This window comes from Anguilla anguilla, chromosome 2 (genome assembly GCF_013347855.1).
Source record: "Anguilla anguilla isolate fAngAng1 chromosome 2, fAngAng1.pri, whole genome shotgun sequence".
NCBI lineage: Eukaryota > Metazoa > Chordata > Actinopteri > Anguilliformes > Anguillidae > Anguilla > Anguilla anguilla.
This window is the reverse complement of record NC_049202.1, coordinates 33,679,888-33,690,799: the sequence shown is the minus strand read 5'-3', so window position 1 is coordinate 33,690,799 and position 10,912 is coordinate 33,679,888. Positions and strand designations below refer to the sequence as shown.

General features: G+C 40.5%; 1 long non-coding RNA gene across 1 annotated transcript; it reads right to left on the bottom strand.

Moving 5' to 3' along the window:
* Positions 1-8,503: 8,503 nt before the first annotated feature.
* Positions 8,504-9,485, bottom strand: LOC118221906. The gene is made up of 2 exons (XR_004764217.1): positions 9,319-9,485; positions 8,504-8,912 (listed from the first exon to the last, which is right to left on the bottom strand). It is a non-coding gene; the product is annotated as an uncharacterized LOC118221906 (long non-coding RNA).
* Between the last annotated feature and the right edge of the window lie 1,427 nt (positions 9,486-10,912).

Sequence of the window (10,912 nt, the reverse complement as noted above, 5' to 3'; positions counted from 1 at the left end):
AACCCTAGCCCTGTGCTGGGTTTCATGACAACCCCAACCCTGACACTAACCCTGAGCTGGGTTTCATTACAGCCCAACCCTAACCCTAACCCTGTGCTGGGTTTCATGACAAGCCCAACCCAACCCTAACCCTGAGCTGGGCTTCATTACAGCCCAACCCAACACTAACCCTGTGCTGGGTTTCATTACAGCCCAACCCTAACCCTAGCCCTGTGCTGGGTTTCATGACAACCCCAACCCTGACACTAACCCTGAGCTGGGTTTCATTACAGCCCAACCCTAACCCTAACCCTGTGCTGGGTTTCATGACAACCCCAACCCAACCCTAACCCTGTGCTGGGCTTCATTACAGCCCAACCCAACACTAACCCTGTGCTGGGTTTCATTACAGCCCAACCCTAACCCTAGCCCTGTGCTGGGTTTCATGACAACCCCAACCCTGACACTAACCCTGAGCTGGGTTTCATTACAGCTCAACCCTGACCTTGGCCATGTGCTGGGTTTCATTACAGCCCAACCCAACACTAACCCTGTGCTGGGTTTCATTACAGCTCATCCCTGACACTAACCCTGTGCTGGGTTACATTACAGCCCAACCCTGACCCTGAGCTGGGTTTATTACAACCCAACCCCAGCCCTGTGCTGGGTCTGCAAACCAGAATGGTGACAAGCGTTTTTCTCAGTTGGACTCGTGTAATGTCTATTAAGCAATGATTACTCATTTTTATATTATTTTAACGTCTTCATGACAGTTATACGTGCTATGAAGAATTAATGTCCCATATTCACATTCCAGGGATTTTAATGAGGTAGATCTAGTGATTTCATTGTCATTAATGTGATGCACTGGCACAATAGATGGGTAAAATCACTGTGGCCTCAACTGTTGAAAGTGTACTTAGCACTGAAACATGGACATGTGAGGAAATTGGAGATTTCAAAAGACAAAGAAAGTGATTATATGCATTATCAAATAAATGATGAGATTAGAAAGCGGATCCACTGCTTTTAAACATATTTAACCACTGTGCATCATACTAGTCAACCTCTGTCACGGTAACTGAGAGTAACAGTACATTTTAAGCTTCACAATAAAACGTTTCCATGTATTGATTTTTAAAAAATGAATCATCACAAAAATGTTTATGGAAGCAGAATGCCAATCTGAAGCAGGCGTTTGGTTAAAAAAACCTATATGTATTGGTCTATGCATTCTCAGCAGACACAGTAATTACACAGTCTGCATATAGGTGCTATATGATTCATGCAGTGGTCACCCGGCTCTCCCCTCCACCCGAACCTGTAAGATAAGCACAGAGGCTGAATGAGACACAGAAACAGCTCTACTTCTCACTTTCTGCCTACAAGTGAGTGTTGTCTCCATTCTGTGTCCCTGTTACAGCACTGCATGACTGCAGATCGTAGTTAAGGAATCAGTCAGTCTAGTCAGTAATTATACTGGATTGCATGGTGTTTAGACCCCTCCCACCATACTGACTACTGGACAGTCAAAGGTTAACATGTGTAATTAATAGATGTACAGGAAAGAGGGAAAAACTAAGTGCAGAGACGGATACATGTTGTAGAGATTCATATACAATGGTGGTTTCTTGCCAAGTGTTCTGTTTGCTTCATCCTCTCCATATTCTCCTGTGAATGTGTATTTATCCACTGTAATGTGTCCGTTAGATTTCCCACCCCTCTGGCGGGGAGCTACAGTACATTAACCCAGAGTCGGGTCTCCCCTGGTTCTGAGTTACCCAGATCACTCCAGTGTATCAGAGATTCGGGGGGTTTGACCCAGGCACAGAGTGAAAAAACACAGGAGACTCCAAAAGGAAAATTCAAACAAAGACTTTACTAAATTACAAACAGGGAACAAACAAAAAGCCACGAGGGGCAAAACAATAAACACAAAAAGATTCTTAAGAACTGAAAAACCCAGAACAGAACACAGGCAGGACAGAATACGGGCAGGACAGAATACACACAAGCAGGAACGCAGGCAGAAACACAAACAGAAACACACAAGCAGGACCAACGCAGGCAGATACATACAGTCAGAAACGAACACAAGGAATCAGCACCCGAGTCAAGGGGACAAAGAACTTAAATAGACAAGACACAGGTGAACTCAATACATAATTAAACGAGAGGGAAGGGATAACAAGAGGCAGATGGGGACGATGATTAAATAACGAGAAAAAAAATGGAAAACAATAATACAATTAACACGGGAAACCAATGAGGGAATGAACAGAAATACAAAAACTGAGAAGTGCCGCCACCTGGCGGCCCAACAAGGAAAAAATAGAAACAAAAAGACAGAACCATGACAGTGTCTCCCTTGCTGAGAGCTGAGAGAAACACAGTCCACACCAACACACTCTGGATCATGAGCCATACCCCACTGATAAATGGGCTTCAGTCAAGTGAACAAGATCCTTCATAAGAGTCAAACGGCATGAGAAAAGCAACACAACCTTATCTACAACCACAGCATTTCCTGTTCAGTTAAGGTTTGCAGTTCTTAGCCTGCAGTTCTTCTCACCAGGTTGAGTTTCATTTAAAGACTACAGTTAACATGTCAATGTGTCTCACCACAGACTCAAAAGGGTGAGCAAGGTAAAACGCATGAACTCTTGTGGAGTTACATTTTACTGCTTTTCAGAATCAATACCCAGTACGTTTAGTTGTTTTTTATTTATTCTATTTTTTCAATGCAATTTAAAAATTTGCTGCTCCAGATGAGTGATGTGGAAAAGTACGTTCAGGTAAGGGCTGAGAAAGATGAAGAGGCTTTGGACAAGGTGATTATGATGTAGTCACATGCTGTTATCCCTCCTGTTATCTTCAAATTTACTAACATCTTTTATCCTTAGGGTCAATTTGACCCCAGCAATTTAAACATCCAGAAAATGATTATAATTAAAATGTTAGGATTGCGTGAGGGGTTCGGACCCAATTGCAGAGGGCAAAAAACACAAAACTCCAAAACGGAAAGAGAACAAAAGACTTTACTTAATGTTGGAACGAAGGGAACAAAAGAGAACAAAAGCCTCTCAGGGCAATCTTAAACAAACAAGGAAAACAAGAACAAACAAGGAACAAGGAAAAATCCAAAAACACTAGAAGATCAGGGCATAGGCAAGAACACAAGGAGCAGAGACTTACAAACAAACAATCTCATATTTCCACAAGGATCCAGCACCTGAGTCAAGGGAGGGGGAAACTTAAATAGAACAGACACTGACGAGACACAGGAGGGCACCATGAACAATCAGGCCACAGAGAGGGAAGGGAAAACGAGACAATTGAAAACAATGATTGGACAATTGGAAACAATAATACAATTAACACAGGGGGAGCAGGACACAAAACAGAAGTGCCGCCATCTGGCGGCCCAACAGGGGAAATGCAGACAGGAACATGACATAAAATTGTTACCATGAGTTTGTGTCAGGTACTTTATCATAGTCTTTGTTGACTACCTAAATAGCCCTTTAAATAAAACATAACCCCCCCCCACCCCCCGTATAAATCCAGAATACATTTTACGCGACTATGAAAAAATATGCAAATCACCATAAAATCTCACGGATTGACCTAAATTTGGAAAGAAAGATCTTTTTGTTGTTTAAATGTTTTTTCTCACTGTCCCCAATTATGTTTACTCAGTTGTCCCCATTAAATTAGGAGAAGTCATTAAACATGAAGCAAAAAAATGATGTCAATCATTTATTTAGAGATGTTAAACATTGAATGGGGTCAAATTGGCCCCAAAGATAATAGGAGGGTTAAGACAACCAGTATCAAAATAGATGTGTTACAGAACATTATGAAGTGAACCAAACAAGGTGAGAGCCAATGTCGAGAAGGCCCAGGAGAGACATAAGGAGGCCTACCAAAGGAGGACTAAGAAGGAGACCAAGTGCTTCAAGATGTCTCCAGGCATCGAGGTCCTGACGAAGGATGGCAGGAAATGTGGAAGGCCTGCGCGCATCCTGGATCCTGATTGGCCAACCAAATATAGGTGAATATTTACTGTTAGACAAAATTGAAGGAAAATGAACCGTACATAGCTGCAACACGTTTAATGATGATGTAATTGTTTTAGCCTGGAATTTTCTTTTAGACACAATAGAATATCCTTGTCATAATTTTACCCACAAAATATCTTTGTTGTTATGTGTTTTCATAGGGTTGCTGAGGTTGAGGACAACAACCTGGTGCAGCTGGAGACCATGGATGGAAAGCCACTGAAAACAAAAACATCCTATGCTTCAGTGAAACCCCTGCATATGAGTATGACAACTGCATGTTGTTTAATATGTCGACAAAAGTTTTTTTTTAGTTTTTTTTTTAAACACAGTGTCCAGGTTTATTAAATCATTTTGAATTGTCCATTTAGGATCACAAGCAGGCCAACCCACCGAGGAGGCTGTACCCCCTCCAACCGAGTCAGTGCATTCAGATGACCCGTAATTGCACAACTTTGAGTTGGAGGAGGACCCGCTTCAGGTACAATGTCAAATTGCCCACCTAATTGTCTCTTCTTTTTCACCTCTTCTTTTCATCTACACATTCACCTATTTTCATCAATCCCAGGTGAATGGAAAAGACAATCATCATATTTACCCTTATTACTTGTATATGCTTGTGATTTGCGTTGATGTTACAATTGATTGATTTACTATTGATCAATCTATTGAATGCATATCTATCGATCCATCCACCAGATGACATGCACTGTACTCCAGGAAAGTTGTACATCCTCTTCAGCTGAGTCAGGACATTCAGATGACCCCAAAATACTGTGCTCTGGTTTGGAGGAGGGTGCACTGGAGGTAACTTTTCAATAACTGAAAATCCATAATCACTAACACACTGTCTCAGCTTTATGAGGTTAATATATTCTATCTCAATAGATAACTTTCAGGACAGTGATGTTGTCATCACTGGTGTCCAATGAGGGGAGGCCTGTGCGGCTTTGCTGAACAGACGGGTGGAGGACTTTGGGGGCCGTATTTCTCGGCCAGCACACACGGTTGGATGACAAGGTCATCGACCACGCCCAGGCTCTTATGAAGATGCTGCATCCATATATAGGAGGGCTCCATGCAACCACCCTCCCTGCCGTCCACCGTACCTACACCAGCTCAGGGGTTTGTGAAGATTCTTAATGTCTCTGCAAATCGCTGGATTACGGTAAGTAACGTCGGCTGTAAGGTAGGTACAGTTAATGTTTTTGATTCTCTAGGGCAGCATAAGACAGAGGATTTCATTGCACAGGTTACATGCCTTCTTGCCTTTCCAGGGAAGAGTGTCCGGCTGCAGTGGCCTGATGTCCAACAGCAGGCGGGTGGCTCAGACTGTGGACTGTTTGCTATTGCAACAGTGTCACTCTCTGCAGAGGTGAGGATCCCTCCGTGCTCCAGTACCATCAGCCAGCTATGCAGACTCACATCTTTGCTTCTTTTCCGGCTGGAATTCTGATACCCTTCCCCAGTACTGCAAGGTGCCCCACAGCCAAGGCAGTCCACGCTATTGAGGTGGACATACACTGCCTCTGCAGACGGACCAACCAAATTGGAAAAGAATCCTCTGGTCTTCTGCAGGAGATATGCCTTTTCCTGCCTCAACTTAAAAAACCTAGATGTATATATATACCCGTCATGCACTGTTATCTTTCATGCATGTTAATTTTCATAGTGTTGAGTTCTGTTTTCATTTCAAATTAAAGTTGTATTAAATGTAAATGGTAAGTATTATGACATCTTTATAATGTTTACATGTAAATGTAGTTTATAATAAAAATGTCTGAATTTTATATAGTATAGTATCAGTAATAGAAATGTAATGTTTAATGTGTGCGACATTTCAGTATTGCATATGTGTGATTTTATAATTTTATTATTTATTATTAAGGAAATTTGTTTGAACAAATGTGTAAACACTTTATGTGTAGTTTTCAATTGTAATTAATTGGAATGAATTGGAAATAGGCCCAGTTGGTTCCTTACTGGCCCTTCGTACCTCTTAGCATTCACCAACAAACTAAATGCCCAAATCCAAAGTAAATTTATTAGAATTTATAACCGTTATATGCATAGTGGTAAGTATAAAGTGCTTTTGAATTTGGCATTGTTTCCTTATTAATGTTGCGGTTCAAGTTGTTGGTGGTGCAAGCAAACCAAACGTTACAGTATCATACTTGCAAAAGTGTCAGCTTGATCTTTGTAATATAGTAAGATTACAAAACACAGGGCCAAGTGACGAAACATTGGGTAGCATTGCTTTGAAATACATCTTATGCAATTTCAGTGAGGCAAGTGATGAGGCATAGCCTATATTGTTTGTAGTACCGTAACATGGCGTCATTTTGATTTCAATACTTTTGAGTAACTTGGCATTTTTGTGCGTTGAAAACGTGTTTTTTATGAGATTATATATACTACGTAAAGCTTTTATTTTAACTTCCTTTAAATTGTGAAAGTCACCAATTCTAAGGAAAGTTGTGCTGGTTGCCAATAAAATTAGGAATATATAGCTGAACTGCACCACTTCTCAGATTATCCTGTAAGATCTGCTCATGTTGAAGTGATATGGAACTAATGATTATAAAGAAAAAAAAAGTTGAAATTGAAGCTGAATATTTCAGCAGCAAACTAACATTCAGAATAACGAAAACTTTACTTGACACAGTTTAATACATTTTGAAACGTCTTCAAAAATGCATGGAATATAATTTTTAGTACTTTATCAGTTTGGTATTTGATTATTAATGTAGCATTTACACACATTCTTAGCTTGTGGACTTGCTTTTGTGATACAGCCAGATTGAGATTAAGGTAACACAGGAACCACATAAGCCTAAATTCACTAAACATTAGTCCTTAAATTTGACTATCAATTGCAGTAAGGATTATAAAGCAAGGATATTACTTGTAAATCAGAGTTGAGGATGAATGTTTATTGAATTTAAGTCACATACCACTTGTTTACTTGTGGGTACATGTGGCTTATGTCTGTAGGACACAGCCTCTGTTTGGAGAGCCTTTATGAGATAGTGAGTAAGTAGGTACTGAGAGCTCTTTCTATTAGCTCATACTTTCACACAATGGGCCTCATTTGTCAAATTTGTTTTTCACTTTTATTGATGAAATTGGCCATTAAATGGGTTTCTTTGTCTACGTTTTTTGTCATGAAATATTGAAATATCATAAAGAAAGATAAATTAGGATTTATCGAGAGGATGTGGCTCATGAGTTGATGACTGAGGATGACGAGTGGCTCATGAGTCGGATCCAGTTCCCTAGAACCCTTCTAAATTGAGGCTGTGCAACATCTTAGAGCCAAACTTAACGAGGCAAACAAGAAGATCTTATGCCATTCCAACACATGTCCAAGTTCTGTCAGTGCTTGGCTTTTTGGCCTCTGGCACTTTCCATAGGGAGATTGGTGACCGGTCTGCAATATCCCAACCCTCCATGAGCCACATACTGTCCAGTGTGCTTAATTCTATTGTTAAACTAGCCCCGGAGTATATTCGAGTTCCCTATAGTGCGCAGAGCCAAACTGGTATCAAACAGGCCCTTTTCAATCTGGCCGGCCTTCCTACGATCAGTGCCATCGATTGTACCCATGTGCACATTAAAGCTCCATCACCGACACATTTGCCTACTTGAATAGGAAGGGATATCATTCCATCAACGTCCAATTGATATCTGACGCAGCTTGCCATGTCCTCAATGTTTTTGCTCGTTGGCCTGGAGGAACACGTGATTCATTTGTTTTGCAAAACTGCTCTGTGGGGAACCGCTTGGCGGATAGAGCTGTTGAGGATGGCTGGCTCGGGGCGACATAGCTCAGGAGGTAAGACCGATTGTCTGGCAGTCGGAGGGTTGCCGGTTCAAACCCCGCCCTGAGCATGTCGAAGTGTCCTTGAGCAAGACACCTAACCCCTAACTGCTCTGGCGAATGAGAGGCATCAATTGTAAAGCGCTTTGGATAAAAGCGCTATATAAATGCAGTCCATTTACCATTTACCATGATGTTTGACATTTAGTAACCCTAACTCCAAACCTGCATTGTCAACGTTTTATCTAACCCTCCACGTTCCTTTCGCCCTTAGGGGATGAGGGTTACCCGCTGAAGCAGTGGTTGATGACCCCACTGGCCGACCCCCTGTCACCGCGTGAGGTGCGCTAAAATGAGGCGACCGTGAACGCGCTTCCAATTTACGACTGATTGGGATTTATCAACATACGCACGGGGATACGACTGAAACTAAGTGCCTCCAAACGTTCAATAAATGCGGCGGAAGTTGTTAGTTTGTATAATTTTACGGGGAAACTTATGTGCATATTTACGGAATTTATTGATAAATGAGGCCCAATAAACACATTTACTTTTTTAGCAGTGACTGCTGTTCTCGATTTCAATTTCAATTTACGGTATCACAACAGCAAGATGAGGACCATTTCAAATGTATGGTTTTTGATATTTTTATACTTACAATATGTCCATAGAACCAATAATGTAATAGCTTAAATCTACTCTGCATGTACAGTCATTTCAATGCATTTAATAAAGCTTAGTCTCACAGATACATTTCTAGTAAAGACAGCAGTATGTATATTCCATATATTCCCAACAGAAACAGTAACATTGTGGTCTGCTTATTGTTCCTGTGTTTGACTGTCAAAGCTGGCATGGTCAATGGCCTCTCACAAGATGAGAGAACCAAAAACATACAATAATAAAAAATGGTTTAGGGGAGCAGAGCATTAGTCTCACAGATGAAATTATGGTCATTAAAACAGTGAGAAGCATTCCATGGATTCACATTAGGGGCACTCACGGCACAACCAGATTCATTTTTACCATCTGACTTTCCTTTCCCCCAGGATCTGTAAAGGAAGAAAAGACTGAGACACAGAAGCTCTACTTCTCTGCTGTTTCCTAGGGAGATACAGTGACTCCTTCTCATTCTCTGTCTATTGCCATCTATGAGAGAGTTCAGACAGCGGAAATATATCTTGTTGGAAGATAATTCTGGATTAACTGTATTCATTAAATCAACCTCATCGTACAAACAGAACAATATTAAAGATAAAAAGGGTAAAGTACACATATGCACTATCATAACCAGAAACATACCCAGTGACATATTTCACTGCAGTAACGCAAACCTTAGACTGGCTACCATCAGAGGAACATTCATATTTCTGATCTGCCAAGATGTTGTTTAAAATTATACATGATTGTGTCTGTCTATATTTTTACATCCTGTGCTGTTTCTGTAAGAATTCTTACCCTTTCTGCAGAGGGGTTCCATTCATCCAGAGCCAGTAACCGTTATCTGCTGAGTAACGTAGTCCGATCCAGGTAAAGTTTTTTATTTGTTCGTTGATGAAACACTGAAAACAAACACAGAATGACCCTCACTGCTTACTCTGTAGATGTAGACACTGAAAGACAAACAGTCCACACTGACGCTTTCTGGATCTGTGAGATACTGAGCTACAGCATGAGCCACACCTCACTGATGAATGCGATCCACCCATAATGGTAATATTGAACATGTTAGGTTGTAAGAACCAACACAAGATGAGATATAATTACATAATTACATTTACAGTGGCTTCTTATGAATGCATGTTGTCAGTTTTATCTCCACCCAATCATTCACAATTATTTTACAGAGCCTTACCTTTTCCTTTTCACTCTCTATAATCACCAGGTCAGCTCCCCATTTAACGCAGTCACTGCGACTGTCTGCCCAGCTCTTCATCTCATTAGAGAAGTAGTAACACTTCAAAGAGAACAGTGCCCAGCCCTGTGGACAGCGGTTAGACACACTGCCTGTACAGAAAGAACAAGCAGCAGACTCTGAGAATGATCTTTTCATATGTAACAGTGTAAAAGTAAATGCTTCTCTGCAGATGTACAACAGAGTAGCACCACTCACTGTGAACTGGAGGGACAGTCCTGCACTAAAAGAGGAGTTTCTTAATTACTTCATTGTACTTACGATGTAGCTGGACTTTCTCTGTATTCATGGTGCTGCAATCGCTTCTGAGCAGACTTGTATCTAATACACAAGGGGAAATGCATTCCTTAGGAAAAATAAGTATCGATTAAGGAGTTTTACAGAATTTCACCTCAGTATGATACAGACTACTGTGCTAACCTGTGGACACAGAAGCTTAAGCCCATAGGTTGACCACATCATTTGTTGTGAACTGTGAATGAATAAATTTAGGCAAACTCGGAAAAACGTTTTTAAAGAATTTTTAATTTGTGTTGTTAAGTCAATATATTAATTTACACAGTTTTAGAGAATTATGAACAATCTTTTTGTTTATTTGGACTTTATAAGAATATTTCATCATACATTTAACAATGTGAATGAAAATATATATATTTTTTCTATATAATTCTTCTTCTAGGCAAATTTCAAAGTAAAGACTACAATGTTGAATGGATTTTGGAAAAAAATAATGACCAACAATGATCAAGGCATCAACATCACATATTAGCTCTTATGTAGTAACTAATTTATTACTTAAAACATTTATTTTTCTTAAAATAGAATCTACATCAATAGCTGGGTGAAAGCAGAGGGGAATGCCCAAAAGCCCAGAAGTTAATCCCGCTATATGATATTCATTTGTAAAATGACAGAACAGATCTGTTTTTTACTTTAAAATGACATTTTACCAGGATCACAGTAAAGAGACACAGACAGTTACTCACAGAGGACACACAGGACTACTGTGGCAGCCAATAAGAGAGCACACAGCAGCCCCAGACTCACTGTAGCCCGTCTGTAGGGAAGTGAGCTTTGCCCACTGTGCTCTGCGGTCAAGAAAACAGACAAGTTAAGCAGAATGTCTCATTTCTTTGA